The 19,175-nt window shown below is 37.0% G+C and overlaps 1 protein-coding gene across 1 annotated transcript in view; it reads right to left on the bottom strand.

Annotated features, from left to right (window-relative positions):
- Positions 1 to 19,175, bottom strand: part of beta-Man (beta-mannosidase) — a 386,558-nt gene that overhangs the window by 68,796 nt on the left and 298,587 nt on the right. The gene's annotated exons all lie outside the window — the stretch shown is intronic.

Genomic DNA, 19,175 nt, shown 5'->3' with positions numbered 1-19,175 from the left:
CATATGATTACGAAGCGCATAGCCACTAGGCTAACTGCATGGACACATTAGAGGTTACTAAATGTGAAATTCTCAGTCAAATATGTGGACTATAAAGCTGGTGATTATAACAAAACTTAGGAGGCAACTTGGAGCAGTGCAACAATATAAGGAGTTACAAGGGAAAAATAGACATGGAAAGGGATTGTCAGAGGAAGCAGTATGGGAGAAGCAGAAAAAAATAGTTGAGTTACAAAGTGATCACTTTGCAAGGATGTATCATCCAGGTGAAGATATTGCAGTTGCTGTGTAACAGACTGATGTAAAAATATTCTACTGGCAGTGCCTCTAACAAAAGTATTTAATCTAAGTATAGCTCTGACAATGTTCCAAATGAGTAGAAAGAGGGTAAGATATTCCATTACATAAAGGAGGTTCCCCACTGAAACAGTAAATTACAGACCAATTCAGGAGTGATGGTTAAGGTATGGAAAAGTTGGTTAAAGGTATACAATTTGGGAATGGGTGGATAGCAGTATGATACTCTATGGGTAGAATGGCTCTGTAAAAGGTAAATCCTGCATTAGTAATTTATTCATATTTTATAATAGTGTTAACCTTCCTACCGGCTAGGACGTCTATAGACGTCCAACTAAATCTGGATAAGATTCAGTCCACCTGTTTAAAGAACCTGGATAAGAAGTGCAATTTGACTGTCATGTCCATTAGAAGGTGTGATAAACCCTCACGCTGAAGAGAAAGGTTAATCGGATTATCTCCCATTCGTAGCTGCCTCTCAGTTGCCTATAACAAGAAACGGACTTTCTTGTTCCATGCTGGTGAACTGGATTTTAGTTATCAAAGCTGTATAACTGAGAGGAGACCTCCACATAGCCTTTAAAGGAATGCGGAGAACCGACCAGGGCTTCTGACCTAATGTCCAATCCTCACCTTCTCGTGGTGCACCCTGTTGGGTATCTACTTTGATACTGAACGAACGAGGATGGGCTGGCAATTTGGGATTTAGCCGACCAAATTGTATTCTTATTGGTTAAACCAAAATAAAAAATGATGGTACAACATGACAAAATTTCATGCCGGCTGGGGCGTCGCCCGGTTAAACAAGGCCCCCGTTGTTTTCGCCAGGGAACCAGGGCGAACAGCGAAAAGTCAGCTACCGGAACAAATCTGAAAACAAACCCCAACTCAACATCACCAGAGTTAAAGATCGGTACTATCAACGTAAGAAGCCTGAATGGCAAAGAAATGGAGCTAGCTGAGGAATTAGATAAGTACCAGATCGACATAATAGGGGTGACTGAAACAAAAAAGACCAAAACTGGTGAGATCTTTCTGAGCAATAAATACAAAATGTTATATTCAGGCAATAACAATCAAGGAAAAGAAGGAGTAGCCATAGTATTCAACACAAAATACGAGGCTAATCTTCTTGAATGGCAGTCAGTCTCAAGTAGAGTAATGTGGGCAAATATGAGAATGGGGAACTGGACAATGAGACTTATTTGTGCCTATGGTCCCACAGAAGGTTCTACTAAGGTAGAAGTGGAGGAATTTTTTGAGGCTTTAGAAAAAGCAACTGACACAATGAAAAAGGAAAAGTTGGTCCTTGTTGGGGATCTAAATAGTAGAGTAGGAAATGATTGTGAGACATACAAAAATATTTTGGGAAAATTTGGAGAAAAGAGCAAAGCTAATAATAATGGCAAATATCTGTTGGATTTCTGCTCAGGACATGGACTGGTTATTACTAACACCATGTTCCAACATAAAAATGTGCACAAATTCACATGGAGAGAAGAGGCTAGGAATAAGAAAAGTCTCATTGACTATGTTATTGTTGATAGTGATGTTTTCTCCCTGGTGCAGGACACCAGAGTGTACAGAGGATTTGAAATTGGAAGTGATCACTATTTAGTCTTGAGCAGGATAAAATTGAGTTTCATATTGAAAAGAATAACATGTAAGAAAGTTTTAAAGCGAATAAAAGTTGAGCAGCTCTCAGATGTAAACTGTAGACTAAAATACAGAAATATTATTGAAAAGAAAATGAAAGAGTTTGAGAACAGGAATCAAACCTTGGAGATTCAGTGGCAAACTCTAAAGGAAACATTGATTGATTCTGCCAGAGAGGCATGTGGTGAGGTTGTGTGCAAAGATAAAAAAATCAGAACTCCCTGGTGGACACAGGAAGTTAAAGAGGCAGTGAAGGAAAAGAAGAAAGCATATCAAAAGTTCCTGGCAAATAAGTCAGCTTTTACTCTTACAGAATACAGAGACAAATGTAAGAAAGCTAAACAGTGTGTAAAACTAGCTAAACAAAAGTCATGGGAGGACTTTGGCAAGAATATAGAAAATAAATATCAAGAAGGTGGCAAAATATTCTGGAGGTTGTTGAAGAAGCTTAGGAATAGAGGAAAGAGTGCTGTAAAAGGAATTAGAGATGATAAAGGTGAAATGAAAACAGGAGAAAAAGATATCCTTGAAGTATGGGGTAATTACTTTGAAAAACTGCTAAATGAAACAAGCAGTGATGACAGCACAGTGATAAAAAACACTGACCAGGCATGCAGTCAGGAATACATATCCATACTTGAAGTAGAAAAAGCCATCAAAGGCTTGAAATGTGGAAAGGCAGCAGGAGTAGATGATATTCGACCAGAAATGCTGAAGTATGGTGGTATAAGAGTCTTACAGTGGCTGCACTGCATAGTTCAGAAAGCCTGGACAGAGGGACGAATTCCCGATGATTGGAGTAGAGCTCTCATAGTACCCATATATAAAAAGGGAAATAAAACTGAATGTGAGAATTACAGAGGTATTTCCCTACTGAGTGTTCCTGGCAAGATCTATGCAAGTATACTTGAGAAACGGTTGAGAAGAATTGTGGAAGAAAAGCTTGGTGAAGAACAAGCTGGATTCAGGCCAAATAGAGGCTGTCAGGATCAGATCTTCACTTTACGACAAATAGTCGAGAAAGCATGGGAATATAACAAAGATCTGTATTTAAGTTTTGTCGATTTGGAAAAGGCATATGACAAGGTGCCAAGAGAGAAGCTATTCAATACGCTGCAGTTATATGGTGTCAATGGGGCATTATATCAAGCAATACTTAGTCTTTATTTGAGTTGTGAGTCTGCAGTTAGAATTGAAGGAAGTACAGGAAGATGGTTTAATGTTAAATCTGGTGTGAGACAAGGATGTACGTTATCCCCTCTGTTATTCATTATCTATATGGATCACATTATGAAGGAATGTGGTATTAAACCTGATATCAAAATTGGAGATGTTAATGTCAGCTCTTTGCTTTATGCGGATGATGTTATACTTCTAAATAAATCCGCTACAAGTCTGCAAGATTCTCTGACTAAATTGAATAGCTGTTGTAATAGATATGGTATGAAGGTCAGCAATAAAAAGACAAAGACAATGAAAATAGGCAGAATCATTGAAAATGTCAACTGTGTTGTGAATGGAAAACCTGTGGAACAAGTAAAACATTTCAGCTACTTAGGCACAATTTTTAGTGAAGATGGTAAATTAAATATAGAAATAGACAACAGAATCAGCAAAGCTGGTATCGTGGGAAGTCAATTGAATAAATTCATATGGAATAAGAAAGAAATTAGTCGGAACACTAAATTAGCTGTATACAAGACTGTGTTCAAACCAATTTTAACTTATGGATCTGAGAGCTGGGTCAGAAGTAAAACACTTGACCAAAGACTAGAGACCGCAGATATGAGAGTCCTGAGAAAGATTAGAGGCGTGAACAGATGGCATCAATGGCAATATCATATTAAAAATGAGGATATTAGGAAAGAACTTGACATTGTCAGCATCCAGGAATGCGTTAGCAGAGCTAATCTCAGATGGTATGGTCACTTAAATAGAATGGGAGAGGAAAGATTAGCAAAACAAGTGTTCTCTGCCAGGTTGGCAGGAAAACGACCCAGAGGAAGACCAAGATATAGGTGGATTGATACGGTACAAAGTGCCTTAGACGATAGAAATATAAGATATGATAATGTTGGAGTCTTGACAAGTAACAGACTGATTTGGAGGAAAATTGTAGATAGGAAGTTAGTAATGATGTAATTTTTTCATGTAGTAAAGAACTTGACATTGTCAGCATCCAGGAATGCGTTAGCAGAGCTAATCTCAGATGGTATGGTCACTTAAATAGAATGGGAGAGGAAAGATTAGCAAAACAAGTGTTCTCTGCCAGGTTGGCAGGAAAACGACCCAGAGGAAGACCAAGATATAGGTGGATTGATACGGTACAAAGTGCCTTAGACGATAGAAATATAAGATATGATAATGTTGGAGTCTTGACAAGTAACAGACTGATTTGGAGGAAAATTGTAGATAGGAAGTTAGTAATGATGTAATTTTTTCATGTAGTACTGTCATATCCTGTACACCCCTTGAGGGTACATGGCAGGAATTTGATGATGATGATGATGATGATGATGATAGACTAAAAATAGAGAAATTATTTATATTTTTGTTTTCTCTTTTTATTGTACAATACAATTTTAATTTCTGGACAAAATAAAGGTCTTGCATAATTTCTTCACTTAACCAATTTAATTTTTTATTTTTTTTGCGCTAATTTTTTTCTAATCACTACTAGACAAAGATTTTTCTTTGTTCTCGAAGACATTAATTCACGATAATTATTTGGAATATTCTTTTAAAAAAAGAAAAGAAAACCGGCTGCCGACGTTCCAGGTTATATTAATTTTATTTTTGTACAAAACCATCGAAATCGAATAATACTTAACAGATTTCCTTTAGGACACGCTTGAGTAACTTTGCTTTATAGAGAATAACATGAAATTCTTTAATCATATTACTAAATTTTTTCTTCATGTTGTATAGTAATCTGTACTTTCACTTTCTTGGTTTCCTCGTATAATTTCATTTTGTAATGAGCAATTAACAGTTATAATTTAAATTTATATTTTCTGCATAATTCAGATATTTTATTCTCCAATTTTTAAAGTAAGCGATACATTTGCTTATTTTTATCGTTCAAAATATGTATATCAAATGTGAAATTTCATTTCCTTTCACAATAGAACTGAACTTTATTTTGCCTCTGATAGTTTAACCCCCCCCCCCCCTGTTGCATTACTATCACACACCCGAAAACTGTTATGAAACATAGGTACAGTTTTTATTTAATTCGTTATTTTTCTCTAGTAATTGTTCCACATAACTTTAATTTTTCGATACTGAAACTATGTGGTGATTATTATAAATTAGCAAATTATAAATCAGACAATATACATATTTCCTGATTATTATAAATCAGGAAATTATGTGATATTCGGATATAGGTGAAATTAATATTTAAAATCACTGTCATCCTTCAAATGCAATATCAGAATAAAGAAAGTGAAAAACCCGAAGTTTCGAAATACATTTCGAAAGCCCGCTCTCGAAATGTATTGGTCTACAGACTGGATTCTGAACACGTCAATGTTTCGTGATGTTATGACTGAAAAACAATTCAGTCTCATCATGAAGTATTTGCATTTTCAGAATAATGAGGAATACGATCAGGCAACACATCCTTGCCAAGTCCTCAACAAAATTTATGATTTTCTGATGAAAATCCGTCAAAAATGTAGATCACCCTACATTCCTGAGAGAGACTTGAGTATTGATGAAAGCCTTATGCCATTCAAAGGTGGACTGAAATGTAAGCAGTATATTCCCAAAAAGAAAGCGAAGTATGGAGTAAAATTTTTTATGCTTTGCGAATCGGAAAGTGGATATCTTTGGGATTTCAAACCTTATATGGGAAAGCAAACTGTAATCGAGCACGATAAATATTCGGATCTCCCCTTGTCGATGCGTGCAGTAATGCAGTTACTAGACCCTTTACTGGGGAAAGGTTACTGCATTATAATGGATAATTACTATATATGTGTCCTGAACTCTCTGATTTGCTTTTACAGCATCTTACAGATAGTTATGGTACTGTAAATGCAAAAAGGCGAGATATGCCTCCAGATCTGGCTTCAGGAAAGCTATCGAAGGGGGAAATCCGAACTTATCAGCGAGGGAAAGTCTTTGCACTACGTTGGAAAGACAAAAAAGATGTTTTTCTGCTATCTTCCCTGCACAATCCATCAGCGGAATCCGTGGAGAAGCATGGTTTGAAGAAAGAAAAACCCATTGCTGTGTGTGCATACAACGACACTGTGGGTTGAGTCGACAGGTGCGATCAGCAGCTATCATTCTACTCTGTAATGAGGAAACAGCATAAAAAATATTACAAAAAAGTGTTTGGACATGTTATTTGAATTTGTTTGGATTTTGTTATTTGGAACAGTTTCCTCCTGTACAAGAAAAAATGTTTGTTTACCATAACATATCTAGAATACAGAATAGAAATTGCGAAAGCATTGCTGCATGCACATGCACCTTCTTCAGCAAGCAGAAAAACAGGAAATCCTGCCAGACATCTGAGGTTGAACGCTGCTAACTCCAACCATTATCCCGAAAATCTACCACCAACGGCTAATTTAAAAAAAACCTCCACACAAATATTATGTATGTAATAAAAAAAATATCAGAAAGGAAACAAAAATCTGGTGCCCTGAGTATAAAACTGCTTTGTGTGTTCACCCTTGCTTCAAGGTGTTCCACGCTGTTCAAGAATTTTAAATTCTGAACATTATGAAATAAAAAATGTTTGTTTTCAAGGCCGTCAAAACAGTCCTTTTCAGGACTACAAATATTGATAGAGGGATACCCAAATGCACTGTTTCTTTTTCATCTTGAAGGTTAATTTTTAAGTTCTTTTTATGACACAGAGAAACTGGAAGGAGTATTCCAGGTAAAGTATTTCATCAAAACAATAAAAAATAATGAAATAAAATCTACCCTATATATATATAAAATGATAAGCTTTTTTATGTCATGTTTATCGAAACGTTTTGAAACTCAGGGGCTACCCTGAGTGTCGAGTCTTCAAAATTCGAGTCATTAGAATTCAGGGGCTGAACCCCTTTCGAGTTATCACAATTGAAGGAGAACTGGTCTACCATACCGGAACACGGGGGGTTGGGCATAGCCCCCCTAGTTAATAAATGAAATATATAAATAATAACGGGAACATTTTTACCTTGCCAACACTCAACATTGATGTGATATGGGTTCCAAATTTCTTGTTTCAGAGATATATATATATATATTACAAAGTTTTGTAATAAAAATTTCTGCTACAATGAAGTTTGGCAAAATCAACAATATTATTACCACCTTATTTCTGTTTCTCGTGTGGGAGAAAAACGGTAAAATGTCACTCTTATAATTTTATGAGATGTTATAATGGCAAAAATAGTAAGAAAAAAGTCATTTGCAGTTTCTCTTCAAAACACAAAGAAAGAACATTGTAAATTCAGCCAGTGGAAAAGAAAATACTACATATTTTTCTCCTGTTATCTGATTTTTTTTCTTATAGTTCAAAGAAGAAATCACTGCATATAACATGAAGTCTGCAGGAGGGAAAAAAATCTGGAAATTGGTTACATTATAACGAATAGAGAAATCATGTCAGAAAAATTATTCACGTATGATTCTAATCTCACAGACATAACATTTTCTTCTAGATTAGATATCTAAAGTAACTGAACCTTTGCTACTATTTTACACTAAAATGAATGGGTATGTTCCCCAAGTGATTTACGTTTGTAACAGCTGTCTTGCGAACGATTTATGAAATAAATTATCTGAAATATCCGCAGATTGCTTAGGTCTATATCCCCTCCCCCCCCAAAAAAAGAAGATTATGAAACGCATATGCACCTTTTCTTTGAAAATAATTCAAATCCTCTTTTTCAAGATAATTGTATGATTTAATTTCTAATTTTTGATAATAAAAGTGAAACTGATCATTATAAATTAAGCAATTAATTTGGCATAAATAATGTATGAGCATGTAAACGAAATATCAGTATTTCTGTTAGAATATAGGTAATCAACAATCGAAAAGGAAACAAGACATTCTTGACATATTCTGCACTACAGCCTGGGGCACTTTAGTGTTCTCCCCTTTCTTCTCAATAGCACTGAGAGTAATAAGCCTTCAACTTTTTCTCCAGCTAAGAGGATATTACCAAGTATTTAGAAGACGTAGATTATTTCAGAAATAGCTTCCAGCAGCAGAAGTAATATTTAGATTTTTTTAAAAGAAAAACAAACACAAATAATACTACTGAACTTTCTTTTGTGTGGTATGCATATAAACAATTTTGCATGGTGAAAATATAGCATATTATTTCTAAAATTTCACATAATTTCAGCGGGCAGTAGAACAGCTGGTTTTAGATTGCAAATAAATAAAACAGAATTAGAAGTTTCACAATACAATCTGATTGCCGTATATCTTTTGTCAAAATGGTAAAATGAAGTAATTGATTTTGAATGCTGTCTAGAAAAGCTTTCAAACCTGTGAGTTCTAGGAGAGGATAAGGAGGGGGGGGGGGAAGCATTAGAAAATCTTCAAAATGAAAAAGGATTTTGAATCATTCCGTATATGATATTTTTCACATTATATTTTCAACATATCTACGAGGATGTGCACTAGATAGTATCGTAATATGCATAATACAAATAAATAAATAACAAAGGCGAAGAATCACTGCTAAAATATCATTGGATATAAATTTTTGATACCAAACAGACACACAATCGGAAACCGAGTAATGCAATGTAGCATTTTAACATTTTTTTTTTATTTTGTCTTTATGAATAACAAAAAATCGTTTCTAAAACTGAAATGTGATGATCCATATAATGCTATTTTGCTAGAAACGAAAGAAAAAGGACATATTTATTTCAATAAATATTGTTTAAAAATATAAATATTTGACATAATATTTTCAAAGCAAACATTTGAAAATTCTGAAATTCGAAAAAAAAATATTCATTTATTATACGTAAAGTGAAAGATCAATCAGTGCAACTCTTCCGGTGCACTGATTTGTAGAATTACCAAGTATTTATAAGACGTAGATTATTTCAGAAATAGCTTCCAGCAGCAGCAGAAGTAATATTTAGATTTTTTTAAAAGAAACACAAACACAAATAATACTACTGAACTTTCTTTTGTGTGGTATGCATATAAACAATTTTGCATAGTGAAAATATAGCATATTATTTCTAAAATTTCACATAATTTCAGCAGGCAGTAGAACAGCTGGTTTTAGATTGCAAATAAATAGAACAGATTTAGAAGCTTCACGATACAATCTGATTGCCGTATATCTTTTGTCAAAATGGTAAAATTAAGTAATTGATTTTGAATGCTGTCTAGAAAGGTGGAGGTGGAGCTAGTGTCCTTGGTAAATGTGGCGGTCGAGTTTAGCTAGTCTAGAAAACGTGTTTTTAAAGTTAAATATAGTGTGGCTTATTGTCACAAATTGTGCATCGGTTAGAAACAAGTGTCCTTCAGTGGTATTACTGTTTAGAACTGTGGTGTATATATTGTGTTTTCACTGCCGTTTGTATCACTATATCAACGTGTAAAGATGGCGTCCAACAAGAAACGTACGTCAGCGGCGCGCAGGACTTCTACTACTACACGAAAGGCTGGCTCAGCGTTAGATTTTTCGCAACGGATGCGTTGCGGAAACTGCTACATGTATGCACCGAAAAATGTGAAGGATCTGTGGTCGGTCTGGCAAAATGAAAAGAAAGAAAATGTCGACGTATGTGAGAAGTGTCGGGATAGGCTGGAGCGTTTAGGAATGGAAGCTGACATCGGGACCGTAGCGGAAGAACTTCGGCGGGAGTTTATGAAAATGAAAAATGACCTTCATCTTCTTCATGAGGAAGTGGAAGTGATCGGTAAGGAGATACTGGAAGTTAAAGCTGAGTTTAATGTGTTAAACAGAGAAATTAGGACTATAGAGATTACTTTAGCTGAAGTAACTAGAACAGGATTACATATGGGTGAGTCTTTGGTGAATGATTCAGTAATAAATAGTATGGGAGTGATTGGGAGTCAACATAATAAAACCACAAGTAGCCAAGAAGAAATGAGATGTAGTGAGAGTGGGGGGGTAAGTAATAGAGAGTTGAGTAATGAAGCTGGGAGAGTCATGCTGAATAGTGTAGAGAATGAGTCCATGAGTGTGAACTTGAATGAAGTTAATAGTGGTAAAATATATGGTGATTCTATGATTAAGGGTATGGAGAGTGGTATGCATGAGGAGTGCTTGGCTGATGGTACAATAGAAAGAGTGGCTTTAGCAATAAAGAGAGGGCATGAAAAAGACAAGATGATAGTTATGGTGGGTACGAATGACCTGAGAGGTAGTATAAATCGGGTAGGAAAAGATTTAAGAACATTATTAGATATTGTGAAGAGGAAAAGTGTCAATGGGAGAATAGTGTGTGTGCTGCCTCGTTTTGACAATTACGAGTTAAGTAGACGAGCAATGATAATGAATGATATGATTGCAAGAATGTGCAGAAAAAGAGGTCTGGAGTTTGTTGATGTTTGGAGTGTGTTTGAAGGAAAAAGGCAGTTGTATGCTAGAGATGGACTGCATCTTAACATGGAAGGACATAAGAGATTGAAGAAGTTATTGTTTTCTGAACAGGTTGAAGTTATTGGGCAGGGAAACTAATATTGAAAAGGTTGAGTGTAAGAGAGAGAAACTTTAGCACTGATTGTGTATTTATTGATCCTTATAGGCAGAATAAATTGCAGAAGAGAGGGGAAAAAAATCGGCATAGGACTACGGTAGTTAGTGACTTATATATCAGTTCTAAAGCCGGTACAAGATCTAGAGGGAATCTGCAATTTTTGTATACCAATGCTAGAAGCATTAGAAATAAGAGAGAAGAATTTTTGGCATTAGTCAGTGAAATCTCACCAAAAGTTGTAGGCATTAGTGAAACTTGGCTGTCAGCAGAAGATGTGGTCACTGGAATTGAATGTGATGGGTACAGTATTTTCAGGGAGGATAGAGAAGATAGAACAGGAGGAGGAGTACTGTTGATGATAGCTGATGTGTTGCAGCCAAAGAAAGTAGTATATCATGATGATAGACATGTGAATGAGAGTTCATTTGAGGCAGTCTGGTGCGAAATAGTGACCAACGCAACCAAATATACAGTTGGATGCTGCTATAGGCCAGGGAGTACAGGGGGAGATATTGAATTCATGCATCAGCAACTTAGTGCAATGAGTGAAGGCTTAGTGATTATTATGGGGGATTTTAATTATGGTGATATCAATTGGAAGGAGGAAATATCACGTAGCAAAAAGGAAATGGAGTTCATACATCTGCTACGAGATAATTACTTGAAACAGCACGTAACTGAAGGGACACGTGGTGTGAGAGTGTTGGACCTGGTTATTGGTTCAGAGGTTATATGCTTAAGTAAGGTGACCTCGTTACCTCCAGTTGGTGAAAGCGATCATGTGGTATTGACTTGGGAGGTTGCAAAATCTGTGGATTTTTCTATTAAGAAGGGGTATGTACGAAACTACAGGTTAGGCAATTATAACAAGCTTCGGAGTGAGCTTGCAGCCATCCCATGGCAGAACATATTGCAAGGGAAAGATGTTAGCAGTGCTTGGGATAAAATCAGCGGGTATCTGAGGAAAGCAATATCAGATTGTGTCCCCATGGTCAGGAGGTCAAACAAGGCAGGCATTAGATGGATGAGCAGTAGTATCAAGCTTGAACTACAAAAAAAGAAAATGTTATGGAGAATTTACAAGGAGAAGGGCGATCAGGACACCCATGAGCAGTACAAGGCTCAAGCTAGGAAGGTTACCAGCATAGTAAGAAAAGCTAAATCAGATTATGAGAAGACCTTAGCCAAAGAGATCAAGGGTAATCCCAAAGAGTTCTTCCGCTATGTGGCAAGTAAGAGGAAGAATGACTTCGGAAGGATAACCTTAGTGGGTGCTGATGGTATTGAGGTGACAAAATCAGATGTAATAGTCGAGTTACTGAGTGATCACTTCTCAAAAGTCTATCACCCAAGTGAGGATATCTCTATACCTATAGCAATACCTAATGTGAGAATTGAAGCTAAAGAATCAGAGGTATTAAATATATTGCGAAACTTAAATGCAAACACTGCGGTAGGCTTAGATGGAATATCAGCTCGGGTGTTGCGTGAATGTGCAAATGAATTGTCAACCCCTCTTACCTGGATATTTAATTTAAGTTTGAACTCTGGTATGGTCCCTAGGGAGTGGAAGTTAGGCAAAGTGGTTCCTTTGCATAAGGGTGGCTCTAAAACTGCAGTATTGAATTACAGACCAATCACCATCTCAGGAGTAGTGGTAAAAGTATTGGAAAAGTTGGTTAAAGACAAAATTCAAGAATGGGTGGATCAGGATATGATACTCTATAGAGGCCAACATGGTTTTGTTAAAGGTAGATCCTGCCTTAGCAATCTATTAACTATCCATAATAGAATAACATCAGAGTTGGACAAGGGAACTGGCTACACAGTGGTACTTCTGGATTTTGCTAAGGCTTTTGACAGGATACCCCATAGAACACTGTTACGCAAATTGGAGCAGATGGGAATGGATATTAAATTGGTGATATGGATAGGAGAATGGCTCAGGGAGAGATACCATAAGGTGGTGTATGGAGGAGCCGAGTCCAAAATGAGGCAGGTGACCAGTAGTGTGCCTCAGGGCTCTGTGCTTGGGCCAATGTTGTTTAATTTGTATATAAATGATATAGGAAACGGCTTAAAGGGAGATATTCAGTTGTTTGCTGATGATGCAAAGTTGTGTAGTGCAATAAAAAATCAAGCTGATGTTGAAAGTTTGCAGGAGGATTTAAATAAGCTGGTAAAATGGGCAAAAGAAAATGGATGTCAGTTCAATGTGGAAAAGTGTAAAGTCTTGCATTTTGGGATTAAAAGATTACCAGCTGTGTACTACATCGATGGAAAGGTACTCCAAGAGATTGATGAGGCTAGGGACTTAGGGGTATTGGTAGATAAGGAGATGAAGTTCAGAGGACACATTGCTAAGGTGTCCAAGATTGCACATAGGATTACTTGGTTGTTGAGGAACACACTGACATCCAGAGATAAAGAGGTTATTATTCCCCTTTATAAAGCATTGATACTTCCACATTTGGATTACTGTGCTCAGGTCTGGTCACCTGGATTCCTTGGAGATGAGGAGGCTGTGGAGAGGGTTCAGAGAAGAGTGACCAAGTTGGTGAGTGATATAAAAAATGCACCCTACATTGATAGATTGAGAGCTTGTGGATTGCAGAGATTGGTTGATAGGCGAAGAAGAGGGGATATGATAGAAACATTCAAATTACTAAAAGGTTTTTATAGGATTGATGCAGGGGAAATGTTTCAGCTGTGTGATAGTGATGGAAGAACAAGAGGTCATCTCTGGAAATTAAAGAAGAGTGTGGTTAACAAAGGTGTCAGAACAAGGTTTTTTGCCTGGAGGGTGGTGAATGAGTGGAATTCATTGCCTGACTTTGTTGTGAGCTCTTCATCTGTAAATGAATTCAAGAAGAGATATGACAGATATTGTTTTGCTAGCTTGGGTCTCCCACGATGAGCCTACTGACTCCATGGAGATACCCGTAATAATAATAATAATAATAATAATAAAAAATAATAATAAAAAAAAAAAAAGCTTTCAAACCTGTAAAGAAATTTAGAGTAGTTATGCAATTCAGTTCCAGGAGAGAATAAGGAGGGGGGGGGGGAAAGCATTAGAAAATCTTCAAAATGAGCAAAAATGTTGAATCATTCCGTATATGATATTTTTCACATTATATTTTCAACATATCTACGAAGTTATGCACTAGATATTATCATAATATGCATAATACAAATAAATAAATAAATGACGAAGGGGAAGAATCACTGCTAAAATATCATTGGATATAAATTTTTGATACCAAAAAGACACAATCGGAAACCGAGTAAGGCAATTTAGCATTTTAACATTTTTTTTTATTTTGTCTTTATGAATAACAAAAAATCGTTTCTAAATCTGAAATGTGATGATCCATATAATGCTATTTCGCTAGAAACGAAAGAAAAAGGACATATTTATTTCAATAAATATTATTTAAAAATATAAATATTTGACATAATATTTTCAAAGCAAACATTTGAAAATTTTAAAATTCGAAAAAAAAATATTCGATTATTATACGTAAAGTGAAAGAATAATCAGTGCATCTCTTCCGGTGCACTGATTTGTAGAATAAAATACACCAAATTCACTATCACTAAATAGATTCATTGCAAAAGCTGATCAGTGGGCATTTCAGGATTGATTTTTTTTTTCGCATATGTGAAATTGGTTTCAATTTTTGGGAAGAGACACAATAAATCATTTTAGAGGCAAGAAAGGTCAAATAACTTAGGACAGTAAATGAAATTCTAAGCAACACAATAGACGTAAAGATAGGGGGAGGGGCCACAAAGGTCACTCAGCAACAGTTAATCCACTAATGCTATAGAATAGCCGTAACGAGATTAACTGCGGAGGAAGGTAATGGCATGATAAAAGGTAGAATGCCGACAAAGTTTTGATCCAATGAAAAAAGCTAGGGAGTGTTGAATATTTCATCCACACCGGCCGGTTGGGAGGTTAATGCTGAATATGATAGGAGGAAATGGCTCACACCATGATACTGTTGGCTTTTGCAAAAGCATCTGACAGAATACTACATGGAAAACTATTAGAGGAGCAAATGGAAATGGATATGAAGCTAGCTGCATGGGCGAGGGTGTTACTGACAGACACCAGACAGTAGTATATGGTAGGGTAGAATCCAGGAAAATGAGAATGACTAATGGAGTGCCTCAAGGCTCTGTACTGGGGTCATTGCTATTTATTACTACATCATTTGTATAAGAGGATAATTTTAGGAAGTATTCAACTGTTCCATGTTGATGTTTCTAGAATAAAAACTGCATCATCATCATCATCATCAAATTCCTGCCATGTACCCTCAAGGGGTGTACAGTACATTATCAGTTCCCTTGACCATGTTGTTTAATCTGAGTCTCAGGTCTGGTTTAGTCCCAAAGTTGTGGAAAGAGGGGAAAATAGTTCCACTGCATAAAGGAGGATCCAAGACCACAGTTGCAAATTACCAACCGATCAGCATACCAGGAGTCGTTGTCAAGGTCTTGGAGAAAGTCAAGGGAAAAATACAGGAATGGATTAATGAAAATGAGATACTGCATGGGGGACAGCATGGCTTTGTGAAGGGTAGATCATGCCTCAGTAACTTGCTCAAGTTTTATAACACAGTGATGGCTGAACTGGATAGGGGAAATGGGTTTACAGTGATACTGCTGGACCTGGCTAAGGCATTTGACAGGATACCACATGGAATTCTAATCCGTAAACTATTCCCACAACATATGGGAATGGATATAGGGTTGGTGAGATGGATAGGTGAGTGGTTGATGGAGAGATATCAAAGAGTAGTTTATTCAGGAGTAGAGTCCAAAAGACGGCCTGTGACTAGTGGTGTGCCGCAGGGTTCTGTTCTTGGGCCACTGCTGTATAATTTGTTCATTAATGATATAGGGAAGGATCTAAGTGGAACAGTTCATTTGTTCGCTGATGATGCAAAGTTGGGTAGGGCAATAGTGAATGCAGAAGATGTCAAAATCTTGCAGGACAACTTGGATAGATTAGAGTTCTGGGCTAAGGAGAATGGATGTCAATTTCATGTGACAAAATGTAAGGTTATGCATTTTGGGGTGAAAAGATTAGTAGCAGAATACCACATTGGTGGAACTGTACTCCAGGAGATTGATGAGGTCAGGGACTTGGGAGTGTTGGTGGATAGGGAGATGAAGTTTAGAGGGCACATTGCAAAAGTAGCTAAATCAGTTCATCAACTTACTTGGTTGTTGAAAAATACCTTGACGAGCAGAGACAAGTTTTTGTACCTCTGTACCGAGCCTTGATAAGACCTCATCTCGACTACTGTGCCCAGATTTGATCACCTAGGTTCCTTCTTGATGGGGAGGAGGTGGAGAAGATCCAGAGACGAGTGACTAAGATGATAGCAAGGCTATGGAATGAACCATATGAGAACAGGTTGAAGATTTGTGGGTTGCAGAAATTAGTTGATAGGCAGAAAAGGGAGATATGATTGAGACATTCAAATTGCTAAAGGGTTTCTATAGGATTAATTTAGAGGATATATTTTAGATCAGGACTGGTGGTGGGAGAACTAGGGGACACCTATGGAAGCTGGGCAAGGGTGTGGTTAGCAGGGGTGTTAGAGCTGGTTTCTTTACTTTTAGAGTGGTAAATGAGTGGAATAAGCTCCAGAGTCTGTTGTGGTTGCTATGATGGTGAGCAAGTTCAAGGCAAGGTATGATAGATACTGTGAGAATGCCGTATAGTTGTGTGAACATGATGTTTAGGGCCTCCCTCGATGAGTCTAAGGACTCCCTGGAGTCGTCAGTAATAATAGAAATAGTAATAATAATGCAGGGTAGCTATAAAAGAACTTTCCCTCGGAGGCATCTGTAGCAAAAAACCAATAAACGTAATAAGACCAAATTTTATATCGAGACTTTTGAAGGCATGGGGAGATGAATTCCGCGAAAAAAAAGATTTAGTACCAAAAAGTCGCCGATAGGAGAAATTTTGGTGCTGGCAAAGCTGAAAGCAGTTAAAAATATTTGCAGTAAACAACGTAGGGATTGGGAACGTTCAGGCAGTTATTCGAATGACTGATGAATTGTGTCAATATGCATCCTACCTTGCCTCTGTGTGCTTTACTTGTTAAGTTGTTTTGTAATGGAGCAGGTCCTGTAACTTGCTCCATTACTGGAGAGATTTATCGACGAATGCTGGAAAATTTTGTCATTCCTGCATTGCAGCAAAGAAAATGTTTGGACTCCATAATTTTTATGCAGGATGGAGCACAGCCACACATTTAATGTTCAGTACAGTGCCTTTTATGCCGGCATTTCAGTAATGAGAGGATCATCAGTCAGTTCTTTCCAACCGCATGGTCGCATTGATCTCCGGATATCACTTCATGTGACTTTTGGCTGTGGGGGATATTTGAAATCCGTTGTGTATGTTGGTGGCATTCCCAACTTGCATGTTTTGAAGGAGAACATAAAATAGCCTGTTATGAACATCCAATCTGACTCCTTATGCTCAGCTGTAGAGCATGTCGCACACCGGATACAATTTGTTGTACACAAGAAATGCCAGCACATTGAAAATTGTGTATGTGGTTCCAGAGGACCCAGCTTCTGATGAATAAAACATTATGTCCTGTGAGTACAATCACTACATTAATTTCTGTGTCTCTCACAAGTTGTTGTTTTAGTTTAATTATTATTATTCTTATTATCATTGTAACGGGCCACATATCCAGCTGGAATGAGTGACGTGGCTGTCGCTTACACCATCTAAATGTTATTATTAAATTTTATCTCCCTTTAATGTAATTATCCGCTTGTTTTTGGCTCTGGCAGCGCCAAAATTTCCACTGTCGGCGACTTTTGGTACTAGATATTTTTTTCGCAGAAATCATCTCCCCATGCCTTCAAAAGTCTCAATATAAAATTTGGTCTCATTCCGTTTATGGGTTTTAGCTACAGATGCCTCCAAAGATGGAAAGTTATTTTATGGCCACCCTGTATATTGTCACATGACACCTCCAAGAAACTCAAGGGCCTATTGCGGGAGGACATTCCACTCTACCATCAAACACCAAATATCATTCCACATACAGGTTGAGATAAAAAAAAAAACGTGGGTTTCTGGGAGGAAAAATCTCCACTACTACTATCTTTATGAGACTGGATGACTCACCCAATTGAAAAAGTCCATATTAAGATTCTCTCAACATAACAAGAATCAACAATCTTTTCCAGCTGAGGGGTGAATGTTCCATTGTTATTCCAACTCTATTACAAAAACAGTCTGTTACTATGGAAAAATTTTCTACGATTATCTATAAGTATTCTAATATGGTGATAAATCATTTCACTTGGAAAATATGACTTCTGCTTTGATTAAACTTCAGTATCTACATGGATCTAGCTCCTGCTGATTATATTCTGAAGGAATGCAGATGCAGGGAGTTAGCATCTGCCTTAACATATTTTTTTTTTAATATGAGTCTTTAATATGGGTTGAGTTCCAAAGGAGAGAAAGAAGGGCAAGATTGTTCCACTTCGTATCACCTCTCTTATGATAGAACTCAAGGATGAAATTATAGGCCTAGCTGTGTGTCAGGTGTTGTGGTTAAGTTGTTGGAGAAGCTGGTGAGAACTAGGATCCAGAATTCGGTTGACAACAATGGTATTATTTTCGATGGACAGCATGGATTTGCTAAAGGGAGGTCATGTTTTAGTAATCTACTTACTTATTACAATAAAGTGACTGCTTCCTTGGACAGAGGAAAAGGATACACAGTAATATACTTGGATTTCGCAAAGGCTTTTGATAGATTACTGCATGATAAGTTGATAGTCAAACCAGAGCAAATGAGGTTGGATATTAGATTAGTGCGTTGGATCAGAGATTGGCTATCTGATAGGTATCAACAAGTTTTTTATGGGGAAGCAATATCCGGGAAGACGAAATGAGGCACACCCATGAGGTATGCCTCATTTCGGACCTTAAAACAGACCCATGAGGTGTGCCTCATGGGTCTGTTTTTAGGACCATTACTGTTTAACTTGTATATTAATGATATCGGTGGAGATTTGGATGGAGATATTCAGTTGTTTACATATGATGCAAAGCTGGGATGAACTATGACGAGTAGGGAAGATGGTGTAGCTTTACAAGAAGACTTGAATAGATTGAGTGAATGGGCATGCAAGTTCAATGTTGCAAAATGTAAGGTGTTAAAATTTGGGAAACAAAGATGGGATATAGAATTTATGCTTTGTGGAGATATAATTGTAGGAGGAGGAAATAAGAGATCTTGGGGTGATAGTGGATAAGGATCTGAAATTTAGGGGACACATTGCCAAAATTGTGATGACAGCACAAAGAATTCTCGGAATGAGGCAGAGGACACTGACTTGTAGAAATAAGGAGATTCTTGTTCCATTGTATAAGACTTTGATTAGGCCACACATGGACTACTGTGCACTGATTTAGTTACCTGGCTTTCAAAAGGACAAAGAGA

This window comes from Typopeltis vanoorti, chromosome 23 (genome assembly GCF_054136105.1).
Source record: "Typopeltis vanoorti isolate ZY-2024b chromosome 23, IOZ_Tvanoo_1.0, whole genome shotgun sequence".
Classification (NCBI taxonomy): Eukaryota; Metazoa; Arthropoda; class Arachnida; order Uropygi; family Thelyphonidae; genus Typopeltis; species Typopeltis vanoorti.
This window is presented reverse-complemented; position numbering and strand designations above follow the sequence as displayed.